The following is a 23,532-nucleotide window of genomic DNA, read 5'->3' on the forward strand; positions in this document are numbered from 1 at the left end:
CATCCTTCCCAGCTGCCAGAAGAGTGACCCAATGGGCCGTGAAAGACAGGTAACGTCCCTGTCCATGCCTGCTGGACCATGAGTCAGCGGTAATATGCACCTTACCGCTGACCGCCCTGTCCAGCGAGGCAAGGACATTGCCTGCCACATGCCGGTAGAGAGCCGGAATCACCTTCCGTGAGAAAAAGTGGCGTTTGGGGACCTGCCACTGAGGAACCGCACATTGTACAAACTCACGGAAGGGGGCCGAGTCTACCAACTGAAAAGGCAGCAGTTGAAGTGCTGGCAATTTAGCCAAGCTAGCATTCAACCGCTGGGCATGTGGATGGCTGGGAGTGAACTTCTTTCGCCGGTCCAGCAGCTGGGGCAGGGACATTTGCCTGCTATAATCGGACGTGGGTGTACCGCTAGCAGAGTTCCCGTAAGCACTTGGCTGTGACACACCTAATTCTACACCTTCATTCCTTTCAGAGCAGGTTTCAGAGAGGACTGAAGGTCTAGTGGGGTTGGAGATGCCAGCTGATTAGGAGCAAGGAGAGGTCCGCTTTGTTCTTTGGTGTGGGTCTTTGAGGTACGCTTGCCAATGAGCTACACGGCAGGTCAACATATGTCTGGTCAAGCATGTGGTGCCCAAGCGGCTGATGTTTTGGCCACGCGAGATACGCTTGAGACATATGTTGCAAATAGCAACGGTGCGATCTGATGCACTCGTCTCAAAAAAGGCCCACACCAAAGAACTTATAGAATAACGCGCAGAGGCAGCGCCCTGCACAGGCGGAGCTCTCCGGTGGGATTCAGTCGGTGTGCTGCCCCTAAGCTGGCCCCCGGAGGGCATCCTGCCTCGTTGGACATGTGCCTCCTCCTCCTCCTCCTCCTCCTCTCTCCTACCAGGCACCCACGTGGAGTCAGTGCCCTCATCATCCCCTCCCTCTTCATCGCTGTAGCAAACCTGGCAGTATGCTGCAGCTTGTGGAACATGACTGCCAGATTGCTGTCCTTCTTGAGCATCCCCTCTCTCTGCGCTCACGCTACTGCCTTCCTCTAGCTGAGTGTCATCATCAGAGCCCACAAAACACTGGGCATCCTCCTGGAGCATGTACCCAACACTATGCTCAAAGAGTTCAGGAGACTCCTCAGGAGGACGTGGTGGATCTAGGGAAGGAGTCACTGATGATGACATTGAGAGGAGGGAAGACGATGCGTTGGCAGCTGCTTTGCTAGTACCCTGAGACTGGGTGAGAGAGGATGAGGAGGATGAAGAGGGCTTGGTCATCCACTCTACCAAGTCGTTGGCATGTTGCGGTTCAACATGTCCAGCTGCCGAAAAGAAGGACAAGCGTGTCCCATGGCCACGTGCTGATGACAATGCACCGCGTCCACGACCAGCACTGTTGTCTCTAGACTAGTTGGGTAAAACAGCAGTGTAATGGAGTCACACAACACCCACTAAGCCCTGCAGATGGCTCTATTAGAGAACAGCAATAAACGGTAGATACAGGTGTATATTGTGCTGGAGTCACACAACACCCACTAACTCCTGCAGATGCCTTTATTATAGAACACCAGAGATAAAGGGGTATACTGTAATTGAGTCACACAACACCCACTAAGCCCTGCAGATGCCTCTATTAGAGAACAGCAATAAAGGGTAGATACAGGTGTATATTGTGCTGGAGCCGCAAAAAACCCACTAACTCCTGCAGATGCCTTTTTTATAGAACACCAGAGATAAAGTGGTATATACAGATGTATACTGTGCTGTGCTGGAGGCACACACAACTTCCAATAACTCCTGCAGATGGCAAGTGGGCTCAAATAGAGAAGAGCTATGTAGGTGGATATAGCGGTGTGTACTGGGTACAGAGCACGCAGACAGCACGCACAAGCTCCTAACACTACTGACTGCAAATTCTATTATAAAAGATAGATCACTAGCTATATAGGTGAGGTGAATATAGCGGTGTATACTGCGGTCAGGGCACACAGACAACAACCACTACACAACAGCAAGATCGAAAATCGTCCGAAAACGATCGGTGTGTACTGTGTTGAAGGTACACAGAACACCCACTTACTGCTTCAGACGCCAACACACTACACTAGGCCGCCGCGCTGGCGGCCTTATATAGTGTGGGGCGTGTACTACACAGCCTGAGCTATGATTGGCCACAGGCATCCTGCCTGTGGCCAATCATGGCTCTCCTCGCTGCTGGCGCTGTGATTGGCCAAGCATGCGGGGTCACAGTGCATGCTTGGCCAATCATGAGCCAGCAATGCACTGCGATGACGCAGTGCATTGTGGGCCATGAGCGCCACACGAATTTGCGGCGATTTGAGCCGATGTTTGAGCCGATGTTCGACTCGAACACGAAGCTCATCCCTAATCTTTAGCTGTTGCTGATATGCACTATTCATATTTTCAGCTTCGGGGAGCCTGGAGAACACTTTAAAAACTTCTACCATGTTTATTCAGATAATCACTGACACTTTCCTTGTCTTCCTGTACAGTCATATTAATCTTTTGCCAGTCAGTTCATTGTATCAATTGGAGATTGCATCTCTGATAGAAGGCAGTCAATCTGTCTGTCAAATCTTGGCAATCATGGGCCAGTGGTTCCCCTCTTATGTTGAGGGGGCACTGGGGCTACACAGGGGTCCCAATTTCATATTACTGATGCCCAATCTGATCCTAGAACCCTTCTTAAGACCCTTTCCACTTCGACCCCGTTTAGCCTATAACTGTTCCTGAGACCTTCCATATTTTAAATTAATTCTGGGGTCCCAAACTTAGGATGTTTAATATGGTCGGTAGCCTTCTGCAAGTCACTTTTCAGTCCATGGTCTAAAAAACACTCATAGTTAGAGGCTGACTGTTTTTTTTTCACCTCTAGGGTTTGGAACTTCTATTAGGGGATACCCTTCAGCATCCTCCACATCCTCCTCGCTATAATCTACGGTTTTTCTGAGTCTCTTAGTTCCCTCTGGAACTCCCCATCCCGGGACCATGCGTCAGTCAATGTCTCTAATATAGATCTGCTCATCGCATGGGGCTGACTGTCATCTGTGGAGATTGGGGAAATGGGGTTGGGGTTTTGTTCAGAGGCGGTTCCTCTGAAAGGGGTGGATGTCACAGGGAGGATGGTACTCTGGGCAGTGGCCTGCACCTGAAGGGAAGGACCATTATAAGGAGGTGGTCTCTCGGGGTATCAAATGAGATCATCCTCTTTGTCCACTAGGGGCAATTGGGCTTGGCATTTTTTTTTTCTTCAATTTTAGAATAAAAGACTGGCAATTCTCTCGAACCTTGACAAAATCTATATAAGACAGCAAACAAAGTCTAAACTTCCCAAACAGGAAATATACATATCTATACACATACATACACATACATACATACCGTATATACTCGAGTATAGGCCGACCCGAATATAAGCCGAGGCCCCCAATTTACCCCCAAAAAAACTGGCAAACTTATTGACTCGTGTATAAGCCGAGGGTGAGACATGCCTGTCCATCCCTGTGTGTGTGTCCGTCCATCCCTGTGTGTCCGTCCATCCCTGTGTGTCCGTCCATCCCTGTGTGTCCGTCCATCCCTGTGTGTCCGTCCATCCATCCCTGTGTGTGTGTGTGTCCATCCATCCATCCATCCCTGTGTGTGTGTGTCTCCATCCATCCATCCATCCATCCCTGTGTGTGTGTGTCTCCATCCATCCATCCATCCATCCCTGTGTGTGTGTGTCTCCATCCATCCATCCATCCATCCCTGTGTGTGTCTCCATCCATGTGTGTGTGTGTGTGTGTGTGTGTGTGTGTGTGTGTGTGTGTGTGTGTGTGTGTGTGTGTGTGTGTGTGTGTGTGTGTGTGTCCAGCCTACCTTTGTCCCGAGCCTCCGTCCCGTGCCTTGCCTCCTTGCCTCCGTCCCGTGCCGTGCCTCCTTGCATCCGTCCCGTGTCGTGCCTTGCCGTGCCTTGCCTTGCCTTGCCCCCGTCCCGTCCCGTCCCGTCCCGTCCCGTGCCGTGCCGTCCCGTGCCCTCTTCGTCGGCGGCCATTGTAAAGTTCAAAAGCTGCGCCGCCGCCTTCGCCTGTGATAGGCGGAACACTGAATTTCCCAGCAGCCTGTGTTCCGCCTATCACAGATGTCGTATCATCCTCGTCCGTAGTACGAGGATGATACGATGTCCGTGATAGGCGGAACACAGGCTGCTGGGAAATTCAGTGTTCCGCCTATCACAGGCGAAGGCGGAGCCGGAGGCGCGGCTTTTGAATAGAATGGCCGCTGTCTGTCTGCTCGACACGCTGATCGAGCGGGCAGACAGCGATGACTCGAGTATAAGCCGAGGGGGGCACTTTCAGCCTCAAAAAAGAGGCTGAAAATCTCGGCTTATACTCGAGTATATACGGTATACACATATAAAAACAACTTTTACCTTTACCTTATTTACCACAAAGTACAGTTTGTCAAAACAAACAGTATTCGTTTTCTGATCAGAATTTTTTTTACACATACACACAAAAGAGGAAGTGCACTTAGATATCCGTGAGGGGGGGAGGGGTGAGTGAGTTTTTTTTAACCACAAGTTTAAAGCCAGACATATCATATAACTGCCTTAGCAGACATACTCCAAGCGGAGCCTTTTATCAACTTAAACCACCGGACTAGCAACCCTTGGATCATGAACAATAAGAATACAAGAAAAGCAAAAATATCAAGACTCTCCACACTCAGTAGAGAATCCAAAAAAAATCACTGCAGTAAGGTTAAACATGAGGAGGAAAGAACAAGAGTTAGTCTCATGTGTTAACAAATGCAGCAAAAGGAACAGTGCAGGAAATATTGCTCTCGAGAGAAAAAAAGAAAAATAATCGATCTATGGGGGGAAGTGTTGCTGAGAAAGTTAGCCTACTCGCACATTCACTTCCTCTTTTGTCCCAACCATCAAAAACCTGAAATGGCCACCGTGACTCTCTGTAATCTATCCAGATTACTTGTAGTCGCTATTAACCTTAAATTTTTTGTAATCTGTCTCAGACATCGGGCTACGTCTATTTACCATAGGCAACATCCCCAAGTGCCTCTGTCTTCGGCCCCTGTGTCACCTTGCCACAGTGGCGGCATACTCAATAAATTGAAAAACCCAAATCACCTTGAGTAGAAGAGAAAGGAAAAGATCTGTCTTACCTTTCACAGACCGGGAGGACTGGATCAAATAAGTCCAGTAGCAGAGCTTAGGTGTGGTTCCGGAACCGACCAGCCTCTTTTTACCACTCTTAACTTGAGTGGGAGGACCTAGGTCTCGGCAAGAGGGAGTCTGATACTTTCAGATATTTTGGATAGAACCGTTTGATCTACCACCTAATCCTTGTTCCGGCTCGAAGGACCATGATGTCAGTAAAATTTCATTCTCTTACTGATCAGTCAACTCCGGTCATGTTGATTAGAAGACAGATTTATTACAGATGTACCAGTACAAACGGGTAATGGACCCTTCCAGCAAGAAGTTCCACAGCAAAATCACACACATAAACCTGTAAGTAGTTACTTTATAGTAGTATTTGGCAACCTGCCATTGGCTAAGGCACACTGGAGACTCATAATGCATTGTCAGCTTTATTGCCAAATCCAGAGTGCCTTTACAAGGTTTCCTATTATGGTAACATCTGCTAGTTCTTTAAGTAGGCTTTGGTCAGGAAATTAAGAAAGTTGCATAAACAATAAGCTAGCGCCCTTTTAGCTACAAAAAGTACATATAAGGAACAAGGCAAATGTCAATGTCACCTGTAATTCTTTGCATATTTCTTATTAGCTCGCATCGGGAAAGGAAAAATGTTTATTTTCCTTTCCCAATGAGCGACAAGCATTGCTGACATTGAGGCCAGGTTCACACTGGTGTCGGGATCCAACTTGTATTCCCACCAGTACCAGGCACTGTGTTTGGTATAAATGTTGAGGGAGAACTCCATGCCAAATTTTAAATAAAAAACCGGCATGGGTTCCCCTCCAGGAGCCGTATGGATTTTAAGGGGAAGCCCCCTACGCCGAAAAACAGCATGGGGTCCCCCCAAAATCCATACCAGACCCCTATCTGAGCACACAGTCCGGCTGGTCAGGAAAGGTGGTGGGGACGAGCAGGGTGCCTCTTCCAGAAAGCACCCACCCCCCATGGTCCGTGCTCGGATAGGGGTCTGGTATGGATTTTGGGGGACCCCCACGCTGTTTTTTCGGCATAGGGGTTCCCCTTAAAATCCATACCAGACCTAAGGGCCTGGTATGCCCCTGGAGGGGAAGCCATGTTGGCTCTATTAGAGAGGCAACATTGTTGCTTCTCTCTCGCGCTCAAGCTGCAAAAGGAAAATGTGACATTTTCCTATTGCAGCCAGCATAAGATGTACAGTGCCCTGTCGCAGAGAACCAGTGTGATCTCATCACACAGCACACCAACATCAAAACCTCATCCCAACTGTGAAGTATGGTCGTGGGGGCATCATGGTTTGGGGCTGCTTTGCTGCATCAGGGCCTGGACGGATTGCTATCATTGAAAGAAAAATGAAATTCCAAGTTTATCAAGACATTTTGCAGGAGAACTTAAGGCCATCTTAACTTAAGGCAAGTGATTTTAAAGGACTTTTTTTTCTGCATAAATGACACTTTGTGCAGGGACAGTTCTAAGCACCAGAAACATGCGCCCCATTCACAGGCATACTATAGACACCCCCAGGTACGAAATTTAAAGGAATATTACACTTTTATTGTTTCACTTTAATCATTATTAAAATCACTGCTCCCGAAAAAACGTCCGTTTTTAAAACTTTTTTTTGCATTGATACATGTCCCCTGGGGTAGGACCCGGGTCCCCAAACACTTTTTAGGACAGTAACTTGCAGAATCTTTTCTCTCTGTCAAATCTTTTTTTCTCTGTCGAATATTTTCTCTATATAATCTTGGACTAATAGAGGTAAGGTTAGGCACATTCGACCACAGGTTCTATAGACACAGATTGTTATTGTCAGAGTCACGTCGAATCTCCTATTCTATATCGAACTGTTGTAACAACTAAAACGAAAATAAAGCATTTATTTATGTCGGATCTTTTGTTTTTCGGATTCTGTGCTTTCGTTATCGTTTGTCAAAACAAAAACGAAAATAGCTGAAATTCGGACGAAAATGCATTCGGATGAAAACGAATGCACATGTCTATTCGCTATACTCTGTCATACTTTCATAGCTTCACTAAGCAAGATAGTCAGGTTTTGGGTGCTGTTTGGTCGGTCATGGTTTTCTCTGATCAGAGATCTGATCAATTCTTCAATAACATTAAACCCAAGAATTGAATTGTCATTACAGCAGTCACTCACCAGCATTGGCACATAGATGGCTGAGTTTCCACGTCCACTACTTTCGAATTCCAGGCGGACTTCAATCCATCTGATGAATAGATATCAATAAAAAAAAACACACTTTTAAAGTAGTTTATTAGGCAGTTCCGAGGGTCTTCTTCCGACTTCTCCGCGCTTTCCGATTCTTCTCGCCGGGCTCTTCCGCTATCGTCTGCTCTTTTGCCGCTCTTTTGCTAGCTGTGGGCCGGCTTTCTGATTCGCCTTCCCCAAAGCACCCACCCCCCATGTTGAGGGCATGCAGCCTGGTATGGTTTAGGGGGCGCTCGCTCGTCCCCATCCCCTTTCCTGACCGTCCGGGCTGCGTGCTCAGATAAGGGTCTGGCATGGACTTTCGGGGAACCCCATGCTGTTTTTTTCAGCGTAGGGTTTACCCTTAAAATTTATACCAGGCGACGGGGCTCGCAAGGTGTCAATCTCGCTGATGAAAGCGGCGAGATTGACTTCCTTCTCAAAATGAACGGACTTTAGTCTGTGTGTGGGCAAGTCCATTCATTTGGAAAGTATGTCGGACCTCCGCCAAAAGTCTGTCAGACCTAGTCCACCCGAAAGTCCATTCGTGTGTGTTCAAGTCCGCTCGTTCGTAAAGTCCGACGGACCTCCGCTGCAAAGTCCGGCAGATTGTCCATCGGACCAAGTCTGCCAGAAAGTCTGATCATGTGTATGCGGCATAAGAGGTTTATGTTTAGGTTCTGTTTCCTCATCAACTGATCTGGTGACCTGCTCTATGATAACGTCATCCGTTACTGTCAAATCAGACACATAAGGCTTGATATCGCGTCTAACATTAGAATTTTTCTCGTTTAGTTCCTGATACAGTGTATCAAGGAATACACCTTGCACCAGTTTTTTGTCATAGTTAAGCTCTCACCTATCATGCTGTATTGTATGTAGGGAAATTCAGCTTCTAGGACCACCCAGGTAGGTTCAGGTAATGCAGGAAGACTTCCGTAGACCCCCAGGCCCAGAGATATCAATAATGTGACACAGGAGACAGGTTTCCACACAAACACAAGCCTGAGCTAGGTCAAACTCCACAGTCTTAATATATATATATATATATATATATATATATAACCAAGAGAACATTTCTATAGATAACAGTTTAAACATATGCGAGTTTCAACTTAAACTCATATTTGAATTTAAGAGTTTTCCTGTAAAACATAAAATCTTGAACAAAATGGAGTCTATCTTGCTATCGTTCTATACAGTTCCCCTCTGAGACATTTATATGACTCACTACCTTTCACAGTTATGTAATCTTTCTTCTATCATAATACATACTAAGATAAACTCTATTCGCAGCAGCAGGATCAGGAGTTCGGGATGCCTTAACAATTATGCACATTATAAGCTTATAACAGTCATATAGGAACAAAACAAAAAGAATAATCATAGTTATAGTTATGGCAGCACTTTTTAACCATGTAAGTATTCCTATTCCAGAACTTAGGTTTGCAAAAGGATCCCATGTCTTAGCAATGTTTCTAGCTTCATCTTGTAATTTGCTTACTTCTTTCCGGTGTTGTGCAATTATATCATAATAATCTGGTACCTCAATACTTGTGTTATTAAACCAGGTACAACACTCATAATCTTCTGTGTTTTCACATATCCCTGTTAAATCAGCACTCATGCTTTCTATGGCTAACTCGTGTAGTTCTAATTGTTTTCTAATTGCCCTAGTTTCTATATTTAATTTAGTAATATCCTCAGAATTCTTTTCCATTACTTCATCAATGATTCCAGTGTAATTATTCAACCTTTTCATTAAGTCTATTCCCCACCCAGTCCCTGCCATATCTTTTTCAAGAAATAACTTCCTTTTATTGCGGTGTTTGAGGGGGTACCTAGGATGCATGCTAGCTTCAAGGAGGTATCTTCTCTTGCTATCTCCTACTACGCCCATGATGGGGACTAGGGCTGCAAGGTAACACCATCCTTGGGGTTCAGTGGGGATCCAAGGGTGACAGATTTTCCACAACAAATATAAATACTGTTTCCTAGAGCTAAGGATCGTTTGTTGAATATTGTCATCATTTCATCAGAAAGACTGGAAAAGGTTAAATACAACAATAATTTTCCTACTGTGGAACTGGAACTGGAGCTAAGAAATTTTATCAGAGTGGTGTTTAGGGTAGGTTCTGAAGTGTGAAAGAAAGGACTTTCAATTGATGTCATTGAAAAGCTTAGCTTGTTGGCAAACTTCAGCTCCGTTTGTGGAGTTTCCCAACCTAAAACACCAGTCTGGGAAATTACTTCTACCAATAATTTGGAAAGTAAGGGTATTATTTGAAAGCGTTCTTGTGACATTTGTAAGGACGACAGGAGGTGTGCCATTAAGGAGGGGGGGTGAAGTTTAGAGGTACTGCCATTAAGGGGATCCTAGCAGTGCTAGGATGGAGTTTACTACATATCCAACATTTTTCAAATCCAGATTTCTGGGCATAGCTATATTTAAACTTCAATAATAACATTTTATCTGTAAAACTTTCTGAGTATTCATTTCTCTTGTGTCTGTCATGTGTATTATTCATATTATTCTGTTGTAGAGTGTTAGAGGCTCCACAGATACTTTATGGGTCCCAAATCTTCAGGATGATAAATGCAGTTAGTTATCAGCAAAGTTGGCAGGAACACGATCAGGGCAGCCCAGCATAAGAGGCACAAGGCCTTCCCAGAAGTCAGTGGTGAAATAAGCAAAGTCATCTTGTTCAGAGTCTTGACTATCTGCTTCACTTGTCTGTGCTTTATCTTTGTCTTTGCCTTGCTTCTTAGGGTCCTGGTTGACCTTCTTTACACGACTTGCATGAATCCAGGCCTGTTGTCCCTCTACCAGAATAGCTGTGCGGGTAACTGCGATCACTGTGGTTGGGGGTCCAAAGGGATACTCCTGTTTCTTGGTGCGTTTCAATTGTTGGACCACCACGGTGTCACCCACCTGAAAAGGGTGTGTAAGTTCCTGTGAAGAAGAAGGAGAGGTGCAAGCAACGTTCCTTTCAACTTGATCCAAAGTTTCAATACATTTTTTTACATATTCTTCCTGAATAAGATCTAGGTCCCCTCTTTCTAACATAAGTGGCTGTCTGGCCCATGGGGTGGGGAATGGCCTACCCATTAAGACTTCAAAAGGAGAGTATCCTGTCTTTTTAGAGGGTGTCATTCTTACCTCGGCTAGTACAGCTGGGAGGACCTTCTTCCAATTTGCATACGTACCTCCAGTGGCCTTCCTGATCTTATCTTTAATGGTTCTGTTCATCCTTTTCACTATACCTGAACTCTGGGGGTGGTAAGGAATATGAAACTTCCATTCTATTTTCAGTGTTTTTACCAGGTCTTGACAAACTTTGGCCACAAATGCAGGACCATTGTCAGAGTTGATCTGTAGTGGGCAACCCCACCTTGGAATAATTTCTTGTATCAGAATCCTCACTACTGTTTGTGCATCTTCCTTTGTAGTTACACACATTTCTATCCATCTTGAGAACACGTCCACTATTACAAGCAAATATTCTTATTTTTTACCTAGTTTGGGCATGTGTGTAAAATCTATCTGCAGATGAGTGAATGGTGTAGATGGATATACCAGATGTTCATGTTTTACTTTGTGAGGGTTCCTAGGGTTATTCCGAATGCATGTGATGCATCTGGAAACATATGCCTTTACAAGAGAGGAGACCTGGAATGTAAAAATCCTTATCCAAAAGTTCACATTTGACTTTCCACCCTCTGTGACCTATCCCATGGTATTGTGAAATGAAAATGGGTGCGCTGGCTACAGGGATACATGGTCTCCCCTCTTGGCAGACAAGGTCAGTTTCTGGGCTTGTCTGCACACCTAATGAGTTCAATTGCTGGATGTCTTGGTCTGTGGCATATGCTTGGAGATCACGCAATGTTTGATCCAAAAGAGGAATTGCTGGTGAGAGTAATGGCATTTGTGTGTTTGCAGGCTGTGTGGAGGCTGCTTCTCTTGCTGCTTTGTCAGCTAAGGCGTTGCCTTAGATATCACACTGCAGTGTGATATCTACCCTGACTGCCCTGTGTGGGCTCATAGTTTCGTATTTGATGACGGATCTCCCCACAAATCGCTATCGCTCAATTCTACGAGTGATTCTAATCATCCATTTATACGAGGAGTGTCGGAGGAACGATCTTGTCCGATCCTAATCGTTTGGGAGTTCGTATCTGCGCACACTAATGGTTGCTCTGGTAAGCCTTTACTACTTACTTAAATTGTACAGCGAAAGAATTTACGTGGTCAAGCACCTACACCAGTGATACCTGGGACCAACTTTAAAGTTTTATTCACTCACGTTTCACTTAATGAACTTTTATCTTCACATATATGGGGCCTTGTAAATCACTTCACTCATCCAAGGCATGGGACTTGTTTTGATTTGTTTTTCAATCTTGTTGTTTATTTTTTTCACTTAATTATAAGTTTGTGCTTCATAGCAATAAGCTGTAGTTTAAACAACTATTTGCCTTTTTTAAAAGAAATTTTTGATCTTTTTGGTTTAATAACCAATTTTAATTTATTGCTTCTTTGTTTATTGCACAATATGCACATTTATATTTTTTACTATTTTTTACTTTTTGGAAACATTATCTTTGAAGTTTTTTCCTGATCTATTGCTTCACTGTATTCAGTCACGTGTTATATCTATACACATTAAGCGCTGCACTGTTTTTCACATTTCTGTTATTTAGACCTAGTATCTGTTTTTTTGTGCTTAGCTGCTATTTCTCTTAAATTGATTTCTTTCATATCAACTAATTTTTTACCAAGCGCAAGTTTTACTTTTTGTTTTTTAACCAATCATACCAAGAAAGGATAGCATGTCCTTCTTAGTAAGTGGGCGGGGCAGACCCACGAGAGCCTCAGCTCTCTTATGACCGATTTCCTTTCTCCTTTGGAGAGTACAAAACCAAGGTATTCAACAGTTTCCTGACACAACTGTAGCTTTTTCTTAGAAACCTTGTGACCATTGTCTGCTAACAAATGTAACAGATCTAAACCATAATTTTTACATGCTTTCTGGCTTGGACTACACAAGAACAAATCATCCTACATATTGAAGTAGGACAGAACCATGGTGGGGTGTCCAGGACCGCAGGGTTGCTTGGAGGGCCACTGTATATACTACAGGGGAGTCTACATAGCCCTGCGGCATTCTACACCACGTCATTTGCCGATTTCTGAAATTAAATGAAAAGATAGGTTGTGTCTCTTCGTCAACAGAAACTGAAAAAAATCCATTACAAAGGTCAATGACCGAAAAATACTCTGCATCGGATGGTATGGAGGTTAGGAGTGATGGCACGTCAGGCACTATGGGAGCAATGGGTATCACTAGGTTGTTTATAGCTCTGAGGTCTTGTACAAACCTGTAAGAGCCGTCCGGCTTCTTTACTGGGTTAATGGGGGTGTTGTAGGGTGAGAGTATCTCTTTAAGAATTCCTTGCTGCAGGAACCTTTCTACCATTGGAGCAACTCCTTCCTCTTTTTCTTTTGAAATGGGGTATTGTTTGTGATGGCTGTGCCCATGATTTTAAAGCTGCCTTGTATGGGGTACAAGAAATAAGACTTACATCCAAGGAGCTTTTAGACCATACCGGATCATCTGGTGGAGGGAGATCACTATCCTCAGTGTAATATATTGGTATTACCTTGGAGTGTACGAAGACCCCTCCTTCGGTGGTAATTTTCAGTGTTCTACCCAATTTTCCCATCAAATCTCTTCCCAAGAGGTTCACGGGACATTTTGGTATAATCCTGAAACAATGATGCAAGACTGTTGCACCTCCCCCTTCAACATCACTTACTGGTAAAGATGGTGTTTTGTATGTTTTGGTAAGTATCCCATTAATTCCCATAGAAGGTTCAGCAATTTTGGTCTCACCTCTGTAGTAGTCCTCACTGAGGGTGCTCTGAGTCGCTCCTGAATCGGTTAAAAACGGAACAGGCCTATATTTAACATATAAGGTCACAATTGGTTGCTCATTGTAAGAGTGTGAGATCAAGGGAAATGCTGGGATACTACCTTCTGGGCAGCTTCATTTCAGTTGTTGTTGATTCCACTGTATAGGGAATCGGGAACCCTGTTGTTTTGGGGCAACTTGATTCTGTTGGCTAGATTGGGATCCCTGTGTATGTATTTGATCTTGATCTTAAGTATTTGGGATATTCTATTCATAAGGACATTGATTTCTCCAGTGCCCCTCCTGTCCACAGTTAAAACAACATGTGCGGGTCGGCTGGGGGGGGGGGGGGGGGTTCTGGAAAAACCATGCCCTTTCCCTCTTATTCTTCCTCTGCCTCTACCTCTATTTCCACTGTCCCATTGTCCACCATTAACTTGGGGAGGCTGGGCTTGCACTCCACCCTCATAATGGGTAATCACTGCTTTCTCTTTTAATACATTGAAACACCCTGCTGCTTCTTTCTGTATTAAAGTTTCCTGAAATTGGTCAATCGACTGTGTGGTCCATTCCGATATCATCTGTTTGACCACCAAGGCGAACTGGGGTTTCAGATTATTAATATAAGTTTGAATAAACAAAGCTCCCACATCAGTAGTTGTAGCTAATCCAGCTTCTGTTGTCCAATTTTCATGAAACCTTTTCCAGAACTCAACTACAGTCTCTCCTGACTTTTGTTTGCATGCTATGGCAGTAGGGAGGGAACATTTATTTTTAAATACTCTCATCATTTCAGTCTCTAATTCCATCCACACGGTGTTCCTACCTGGTACTGTGTTTAACCCATATGTTCCTGCATTTCTATTGTCAATAGTGTTTATAGTTGCAACATTTGCCCAGTTCCAGGAACTGGTGTGTCCTATGATGCCATCAATGATAAGACGCATATCTTCCTGTGTGCAATTTCTACCCTTACAGGCCTTTTTTTAAGTAAGTTAAAGTACCTCCTGCAGAGGCGGTGGGTTTGGGGCAATGTTTTACTATCCTGTCAATGTCTATTACCTTTTTCAACATTTCATTTCCAATGGTCATGAAAGGCGCTTGAAGATTAGGGTTACAATATACAGCTCCACACTTTGTTTTAGGGGGACTGAATATTTTATCCCTATCAGCGTTTTCCTGTTCTTCCTCCTGCTCTTGGCCAGGTGGTGAAACTACCTCTCCTATAGCTCCCTGATCTTCTGGTTCAGCTACCTCGACTTGGGCTCTCTCTTCTCTCCTCTGTGGGTGCTGTCTATCTTGTTGTGGAGCGGGAAAGATCTGCTGTTGTGGTTGTGGAGCAGGAGGGACCTGCCGTTGTCTGGTTGCATAATGTCCAGCCAGAAGATCAATATCTTCCTTTGCTAAACTCGAAAAGACATGTACATATGCGGCTGGAGGATGACTGACTATTGCCAGGGATGGGGCTGTAGGGTCAGGAACAACTCTCTTTTTATCGGCTTCTTCTCTAGTTTTCTGGTCATAATCTGCCTTACTTAGACATTTGGTGGGCTTTTTCTGTTTCTTATTTTCCCTCTGAAACCAATATGGGGCGTATTTTAACCAGTTCTCCCCTCCCTTTTCCATATCCCATTGAGGATCCCCAGGGTACCAAGGGAAAGTTCTCTTATCTCCTAAACATAATCCTTTAATCATATCCATATGAAAATTATCGTTATTACCATTCCTGGAAAAGGGGTCTACACTGTGTATGGTTTCGGTCCATCCCGCTAAATTTGAAACCCATGGGACTATAAATTCATAATTAGTACCACAAATTCTGGCTACAAAATCTTTACATGTTTCTCCTGGGTTGGGAAGAGGGGGAGGATCTTCTTTACCTTGTTTCTGACCCATATTGACAGTGGGAGCCGACCGTTTTACCACGCAGCCTTCTGATCCACACAACAGAATATCTTATAACTTCTAAGCGACAGAAAGAAAAAGCAAAAGATTTTGGGGGCACCAGAGTCTATTCCTCATTAACCTCCTCATATTTCTTCCCAAAAGAAATGTATCTATATATGTGTATGCAGTACTGCTTATCTTTGTGGATTTCCCAAAAACCCTCCAATATTAACTTCTGGCATGATCCTATCCCCTACTAATTTATGGGTCTAAAAAAAGCTTTAAATCAGAGCTTGGGCAAGGAATATTTTGTCAATAAAGACAAATTAAACTTACCATCAGATGACTTTCTGCTTATTTATTTTTTCCCGGACAGCCCCCAGTTGTAGGGAAATTCAGCTTCTAGGACCACCCAGGTAGGTTCAGGTAATGCAGGAAGACTTCCGTAGACCCCCAGGCCCGGAGATATCAATAATGTGACACAGGAGAAAGGTTTGCAATGCTTCACTTTAAAGATATCTGCCTTACATAAGGTAAAAGTTGCACATTTATGCAAGTCTAGGGATAACAAGGGAGTTTCTGAAGTTTTACACGTATACAGAAGAAATAGCTTTAGTCAATATTTTACTTATTAGCTGGTGCCATAAGACAAAATTCACATAATTTTTACTACAAAATATATGTATTCTTGAACAGATGTCATTATCTTATCTAAAACAAATGCAAGCCTGAGCTAGGTCAAACTCCACATATCTTAATATATATATATATATATATATATATGTAAAAATAACCAAGAGAACATTTCTATAGATAACAGTTTAAATATGTGTGAGTTTCAACTTAAACTCATATTTGAATTCAAGAGTTTTCCTGTAAAACATAAAATCTTGAACAAAATGGAGTCTATCTTGCTATCGTTCTTTACAATGTAGACAGAACTTTTTTTTTGTTTTTTTTGTTTTTTTGTTCTTTTTTTGCTACATCAGCGAATTCTCTAGTGAGACGTAAATCAGCTTTCCGATCAATATTGTCTCCTTACGTATTCACATCATTGTAGCTTAATATATATGTATATTTATGTGGTTTTTTTTTTCCCCACCAATCAATAAATATATTTTTCTTATAAAATAAAATTCTTTTATTCATCGTAACACTTTATTATTATTCCCCCCCCCCTCCCGATACCCTAATTGTATGTCAGTATTTTTCCCTCTCCCATTATTCCTCCTCCCATATGGATTCTATTTATGGTCTTAAATGTTCTGCATAACTCCAGTCTTTCTTGAAATCTTTCCAGCATTTCCATTTTTTTGTCACTGCTTCTCTTTCATTATCCTCTCTACTAATCAATTTTTCCATCTTGTATGTCTCTTCAACTGCATTTACCCATTCCCACATCGATGGAGTTTCTATATCCAGCCAGTTTTTAGGGATTCATTTTTTCGCTGCGTTAAGGAGATGTGGGATTATGGTTTCTTGATATTGTTTTATATCCCACTTTGTACCATGGAATAGTATAGTCCAAGGGTCTATTTTCAAACTTATTTTAGTTATTACTCTTATTTTTTGTACAATCTTTCCCCAGTAGATTTAGATTTTTGGGCATTCCCACCATAAGTGTGCCATTGTTCCTATAGTTTTACAGCCTCGCCAACATTCCGGCGATCTTCCCTGCTGGTATTTTGCCATCTTATCCGGGGTATTATACCATCTAGTAAGGCATTTATAGTTCATCTCAGCTGTTTTGCTGTCTATTGCCGACCTATGTGTTAGTGTCATTATTTTACTTATTGTGTCCTTATCACTCTGTGTTCCTAATTCCTTTTCCCATTTACTGATGTATGGCGGGATCTCCAGCTCCTCCAACGTCATCAACAATCCGTACATCCTTGATACAATTCCTTTCAGGTTGTTGGTTGTACAGAGTCGTTCCAACTGGGTCAGCTCCTCTTCAGATCTTACTGGTTGTGGTAAGCTGCCAATAAAATGAGCCAGCTGGAGGTACCGCCACCCATCCAAAACCATTAAATCCTTGTGTTCTAATTCACTTCGTGTTATGAGTTTACCTTCTTTCATAATATCTTTTATTTGTGTTTTTTCATTTTTTATCCAATTACCTCCTATTTCCTTTTTCCCCGGTGGAAATAGCTCATTCTCCTTCAGTGCAATAAACAGTGAGTTATAGTGTCCATTTAATTTTTTATAAACCTCATCCCAAAACTTAAATACTATTCGTGTCATCTCATTTCTGTTCCCTTCTAGAGCCCTATACTTTGGAGGGTTCCACACTATTTTACCTAAATGTGTCCCACTATATTTATATTCTAAGTTGACCCATCTTTTCTATTTTCCTTTCTCACCCACCCAATCAACAATTCTGGACAACACTATTGCCTTATAGTAATTATATAGATCGGGGACTGCCAGTCCTCCTCGCTTTTTCCCCTGTTTTAACACTAAGAAAGAAATCCTTGGTTTTCTATTCTTCCATATAAATTTGAGCAGTAATGATTTTAACTTTGAGAAATAGCCAGCAGGAATTTCGATCGGCATCATCTGGAATTTATACAAAATCTTAGGGAGAATAACTATCTTTAATGTATGTATTCGTCCCAACCAAGAGAGTGGTCTATTACCAAATAGTCTAAGTTCATTTTTAATTTCATTTAATAGTGGAATATAATTTAATTGGTAGATTTTCTTGAGTGAGTTAGCTAATTTTATTCCTAGGTCTTTCAAATTTCTTCTCCATATAAATTTGCATTCATTCTGTATCTGCTGTACTTCTTGTTTCCTAAGGTTAATATTTAATATTTCGGATTTTGTTTGGTTTATTTTAAAGTTCGACATTCCCCCATAGTGTTCCAGGGCTTTATTTAACTTGGGTAGTGTGTCTTTCGGGTTATTAATATAGAACAGTACGTCGTCTGCGAAAGCTGCAAGTTTGTGTACTTCTTTCCCCACCTTGATTCCTGTAATTTCCGGGTTATTTCGGATCGTGGAGAGCAGAGGCTCTAGCGATAGTATAAATAAAAGGGGCGATAATGGGAAGCCCTGTCTAGTGCCATTTTCCATCTCAAAAGGCAAGGAGGGTGTCCCATTAATCTTTATGGTTGCTGTCGGTGGTAATAAAGTGTTTTGCTCCACTGGATCATTCTTGTTCCTATGGCCATTTTTTCCAATGTCTGGAACATGAATCCCCAGTCAACCCTGTCGAAGGCCTTTTGAGCGTCAATCGACAATAGCAGGGCCGGGGATTCTAACTCCTCCTTCTGAGCTATCAGCAAGAGAGTTCTCACCCCATTATCTTTACCTTCCCTCCCCGCAACGAACCCAACCTGGTCCGGATGGACTAATTGGTTCATCAAGGTTTTCAATCTCCCTGCTAGTATTTTAGCAAATAGCTTAGTGTCAGCATTTAGTAGCGATATTGGTCGGGAGCTGGAGCAGATCGTCTTGTCCTTTCCTTCTTTTTGAATTACTGTTATTGAGGCTGTCAGTGCATCTTTGCTCATTTCATAGTTTAGCCCTAGGCCATTCATGTACTTACAGAGTCTCGGGACCAAGATGTCTTTAAATTTTTTATAGTAGTATATTGTTAGTCCATCGGGACCAGGGCTTTTCCCAGGTGCTGAGTCTTTTAGTGCTTTGTTTATTTCTTCCTCCGTAATGGGGCTTTCTAGATTTTCCTTGTCACTTTCAGTAATCTTAGGCAGTCCAGCTTTATTTAAGTATTCGTCTATTTTCCTTTTTTTTTTATTTCCCCTATTTCCTTTTCTTCCTTTTTTTTTACTGCGTATAGACGTTTATAATAAGTTCTAAATGTTTCTGCTATTTCTTTAGTTGTATATGCCATAGCTCCATGTTCTGTTTGGATTCTCTCAATATAATTTATAGCTTTTTTCTTTTGAAGCATTTTTGCTAGGTGTTTAGTGGGTTTGTTACCTTCCTGGTATCTTTCTTTAGCTAATTGACCGTAAATTCTTTTTGTTTCCTTTTCCATTAACTCACATAGATCTACTCTTTTATTCACTCATTTTTGTAGGGATTTTTTATCGAAGAATCCATTCTTGTGTTGTTGCTCCATTTTTGTGTTGTTGCTCCATTTCAGAGATTTTGTCTCTCAATTTTAGTTTCTTATTATTTCGTTCTTTTTATACCCTAGCCCCCCAAGCTATCAAGATCCCTCGGATATATGCCTTGTGGGCATCCCACAGGGCTTGTCCTGAGGTCTCCACTGTAGAATTTATTAAAAAGTACTGTTCTAGTTCTTTGCGCACTACTTCATACCCCTCTTTGTCCTGGATTAATTCTTCAGTTAACTGCCACGAGAACGCTTGTTTGTATAGACCGGGGATCGACATTCTCATCTTTACAGGAGCGTGGTCTGATAGTGTAGTTATTTCTATATGAGTTTCTATTACATTTTCCAATACTCTGTGTTCCACAAAAATATAATCAATCCGGGAGTGTGTCCCGTGCACAGGGGAGTAAAACGTATAATCCGATACTCCCACATGTTGGGCCCTCCAATCATCTACCAGCTGACAGATATTCAATCTTTGTTTTATATTTTTTAATTGTACATTACTCGTCCCCTGTGCACCTGACGTACTGTCTACCTTCGGTTCCAGGCAAAAATTGATGTCCCCCATGATTATTACATGGCCTTCCTTAAACTTCTGTAGTCTAGCTAAGATACCCATTAGGCATTTTATTGGGTTTTTGTTCGGAGAGTAAATATTAGCTAGTGTACATCTCATACTTCCCAACTTTCCCTTTAAGAAGAGATACCTTCCCTCTGGGTCCATCTCTCTGGCCTCTAGGGTAAAACGAGTATTCTTTGCAAATCCTATTGCAACTCCCCTCCCTCTGCTTTTTATTGTATCTCTGTAGTACCAATACGGATAGTCTTTAGAATAAAGCCTGATCTTTGAATTGTGAGATATGTGTGTTTCTTGCAGGAATATCACCTCCGCCTCATACTGTTTTAATTCTTTCAGAATTTTTAACCTCTTGTTAGGTGTGTTTAACCCTTTCACATTATATGTTAAAAAATTAATAGCCATTTTTTTTTTGTTACCCTCTAAGACTTACTACCACGACCATGTTTTTCTTGTCCATACTGGGAGGTCTCCTAACTGACATTTCCCCTATCATATATTGACCCAAACTCACCCCCCTAGCCACCCCCCTAGCCCAACCCTCCCCCCTCGCAATCCAACTCTCCTCCCCCTCCCGCCACCCCCCCTGGCCCTAATTCAGCCTTAGACTTATTGGTTTGCCTGGAAATCCTGACCATCTCTAAGTCTTATTAAGTCTGAGGTGGAGTTCAATATTTTGCCTCCACCGAGTCCTCCTACACCATCCCGTGCCCCCCCGTCCGCCCCCACCGCCCCCGCCCCCCCCCCAGGCACCACCCCCCCCCCTACAGCATCTCCCAGGTCTCGTCCGTCCAGCCCGGTAGGGCTGGTACTTGAATCTCCAGTCTCTCACAGAATCTGGCCAGCTCTTCTGGAAATCTCAGCCTGGCTGATCTGCCATCTTTAAATCCTACTAGGCATGCTGGGAAACCCCAGCTATATCTTATATTCTGTACTCTCATCTGTTCTAACAAAGGTTTTAAAAGGCGCTTTCTAGTCATTGTTTCTGAGGCTAGGTCCGGAAGGAGCTGTAGGTCTGACCACGCGTATTTTAATACAGCTTTCCCTCTTATTTTTGTCCATATCTCTTCTTTGTCTTCGTAGACTCTGAATCCTACAATAATGTCTCGCGGCTTAGCGGTTCCCTCATTCCTTATTTTACCAATTCGGTGTACTCGTTCTATCTTTGGGAATCCTTCTTCACCTCTATCCAAAAGTGGGCTAAACATGTTTTTAATGATTTCCCTTAGGTCTTCTTGTTTATTTTCTGGTACCGAGCGTACTCTCAGATTTTGTCTGCGATTCCTATTTTCCTGGTCTTCAAGTCGGTATAGGATTTTCCTCTGGTTTTGATATACTGTTTTAATTTGCTCCTTTACATTACTTATATCCTGGACCTGCCTCTCCACTCTTTCCTCTACTGCTTCCATTCTTGCTACTATATGTCCCAAGTCGGATCTCAACATACCGATCTCCGATTTTATAGCGGCTTCTAATTTTGAGAGCATTTGCCTCATTATTCCCTTTGTTATTGATTGGTTCTCCACCTGCTGCTCTTCGTTTTTACTTAATTCCAGTTCACTTTCAGTTGTGAAGTCATCTCTGGATTGGTCTGAGGTTTTTTCTAGTTTTTTATCCAGTCCCTTCCTCTTCTCTGGTTTGGGGGGCAATCTTTCCATCCCTTCCCCTCTTGGACTAGTGCCTTGGGTCATATATTGTTTAATTGTGCTTTCTGCCGCTGTACTTTTTGGGGCCCCCCGCCCCTAGCATTTTGTTTTGAGGATTTACTCATTTTATCTTTCTTCGTCTCGCTTGGTCGTTTCCCCAGTTTGTTATCCTTTCGTCTCCCCCCTGACTCGATAGTAGAGTAGTGTGCTGGGTTCTCTTAGGGCTCCCCTTTTTCCTTTAATGTTTCAGTGAGGATTATGGCTTCCTTTTCTGCCGACCCCCTTATTGAACCTTACCAAACCTCTTATCCTCTTGTTTGCAATGCTTTTTTAACCATCTATCTTCCGCACTTAGGGGCAATAAAGAAGATAATCATATCTCTGTGTAAATTATTTTTCGGTAGGTTTTGCACTTTAAATCCGGAAGCAATAAGTTTATGGTCTATATAGTATGTGATTCATGTTTTTTAAGATAGGCTGGATTACCAACTGTCGCTAGTATAGTCTAGTATATTACCAATGTTGTTTATAGCATAGTAAATTGTCCCCCAATTAGTAAGCCTAGAAGTACTCTACTCCATTGGTGGGGTATGGGGAAGAAAAAAAAGAAAAAAAAGGAAAAACTTTCTCTTATGCCTTCCCTTTTTCCTTATCTCAGCCTCTTAATATCACCGCTGTGAAACAAATTACAGATATTACCTTTTTCAGAAATTTCCAGAGTATTGAAATTAGTTAGTTTGTATAACAATAGATCATATTTATCTTTTTGGAGCAGCAAGGACCTTTATCCAAGAATCAAACCCTTTTCAGTCCAATTGGCCGATTCATGGGAGTTCATGGATAAGTTCTATATAGATTTTCACATTTAAAGCATCCAGGAAAAGGGACCAGTCAGCCTCTCAAATTCCATATGTAAATATATAACTTATACATAGGAGCCCCTCTCAGTGGTAAAAGAATAGCATAGTACCCCACAGTGCAGCATAACCTAGCACAGCTTAACACAGCAGAGAAAACAGTGATAGGCAGTGAGACAGTCAGTAATATGGCTTATCTGATCAGCGTTGCTCTTCTCAGATCGTTCCTGTTTTTCTCCGGAAGTTGTCCTCTTCCTTCACTTTTCCAAACAGGTATTTAGGCAGCAGCCAGGGATCTGTCTAGCTTTAGTTGTTGGGAAGGCTTCAGACGACCGGACCGAGGGGGTGGGGGGGGGAGGGGGACGGACGAGGAGGCGAACCGCGGCCTCTCAATTATTTTGTTCCCCTGTGCTCAGGCTGGCAGACGGGTGGGTTCCGGAGCAGGATCGGGCGGTTGTTTTTCCCCATACCGCCGGGGCTTCTCACCCCCCGGCTATATTGAGCGTGTAACGCCGTACTCCCGCTCCGGCCAGCTTCCTCTAGCCCCTCCCTCCGCCTCGGCGTCCTCACGTCATCTTACATGTGTCGAGAACTTTTTGTTTTAACCCCACTAGCCTGTAAACAAATTGTTGTGCTGTTTCTCTTTCTTACTGGGTAGCATTGCTAAAGTGCTGAAATTACCACTTCGTTCTCTCATATGTGATTTCAAAAACCTTTTCAATTCAGCAACAGTAAGATCATCTTTGTCAGTCAACATATCTTTAGTCAACAAGTCAACAATGACCAGGTTTGATTATTCTCAACATTTTGTGTATCATTTCTGATTCAGGGAATTGTTCTGCTAGACCCTCGTCAATTTGTCTGCACACACTACTGTAACTCATGTCCGAACCATGATCTGAAATTACACCACCATGCATTTTCAATTCTTTACGTGGCAATAAAGCAACAACATCAGTTAATCTCACCACCTTGGATACCTGTTCAGTCCTTGAAGTCCTACTACTTATATTTTTGGCAGTGATTGTAATGTCCACAGTTGGTGTACTTTCCTTGTTAAGTTTTAGTTCATTAACCTTGTCTTGGATGATGAGTAGGTAAGACATACCTTGATCTTCTAACTTCACTAGCTGATCACTTCTCATGTAGTCTGTA

The sequence above is a fragment of the Lithobates pipiens genome, unplaced genomic scaffold, assembly GCF_037356315.1.
Source record: "Lithobates pipiens isolate NorthernLeopardFrog02 unplaced genomic scaffold, aLitPip1_a1.2 Scaffold_16, whole genome shotgun sequence".
In the NCBI taxonomy this organism is placed as follows: domain Eukaryota; kingdom Metazoa; phylum Chordata; class Amphibia; order Anura; family Ranidae; genus Lithobates; species Lithobates pipiens.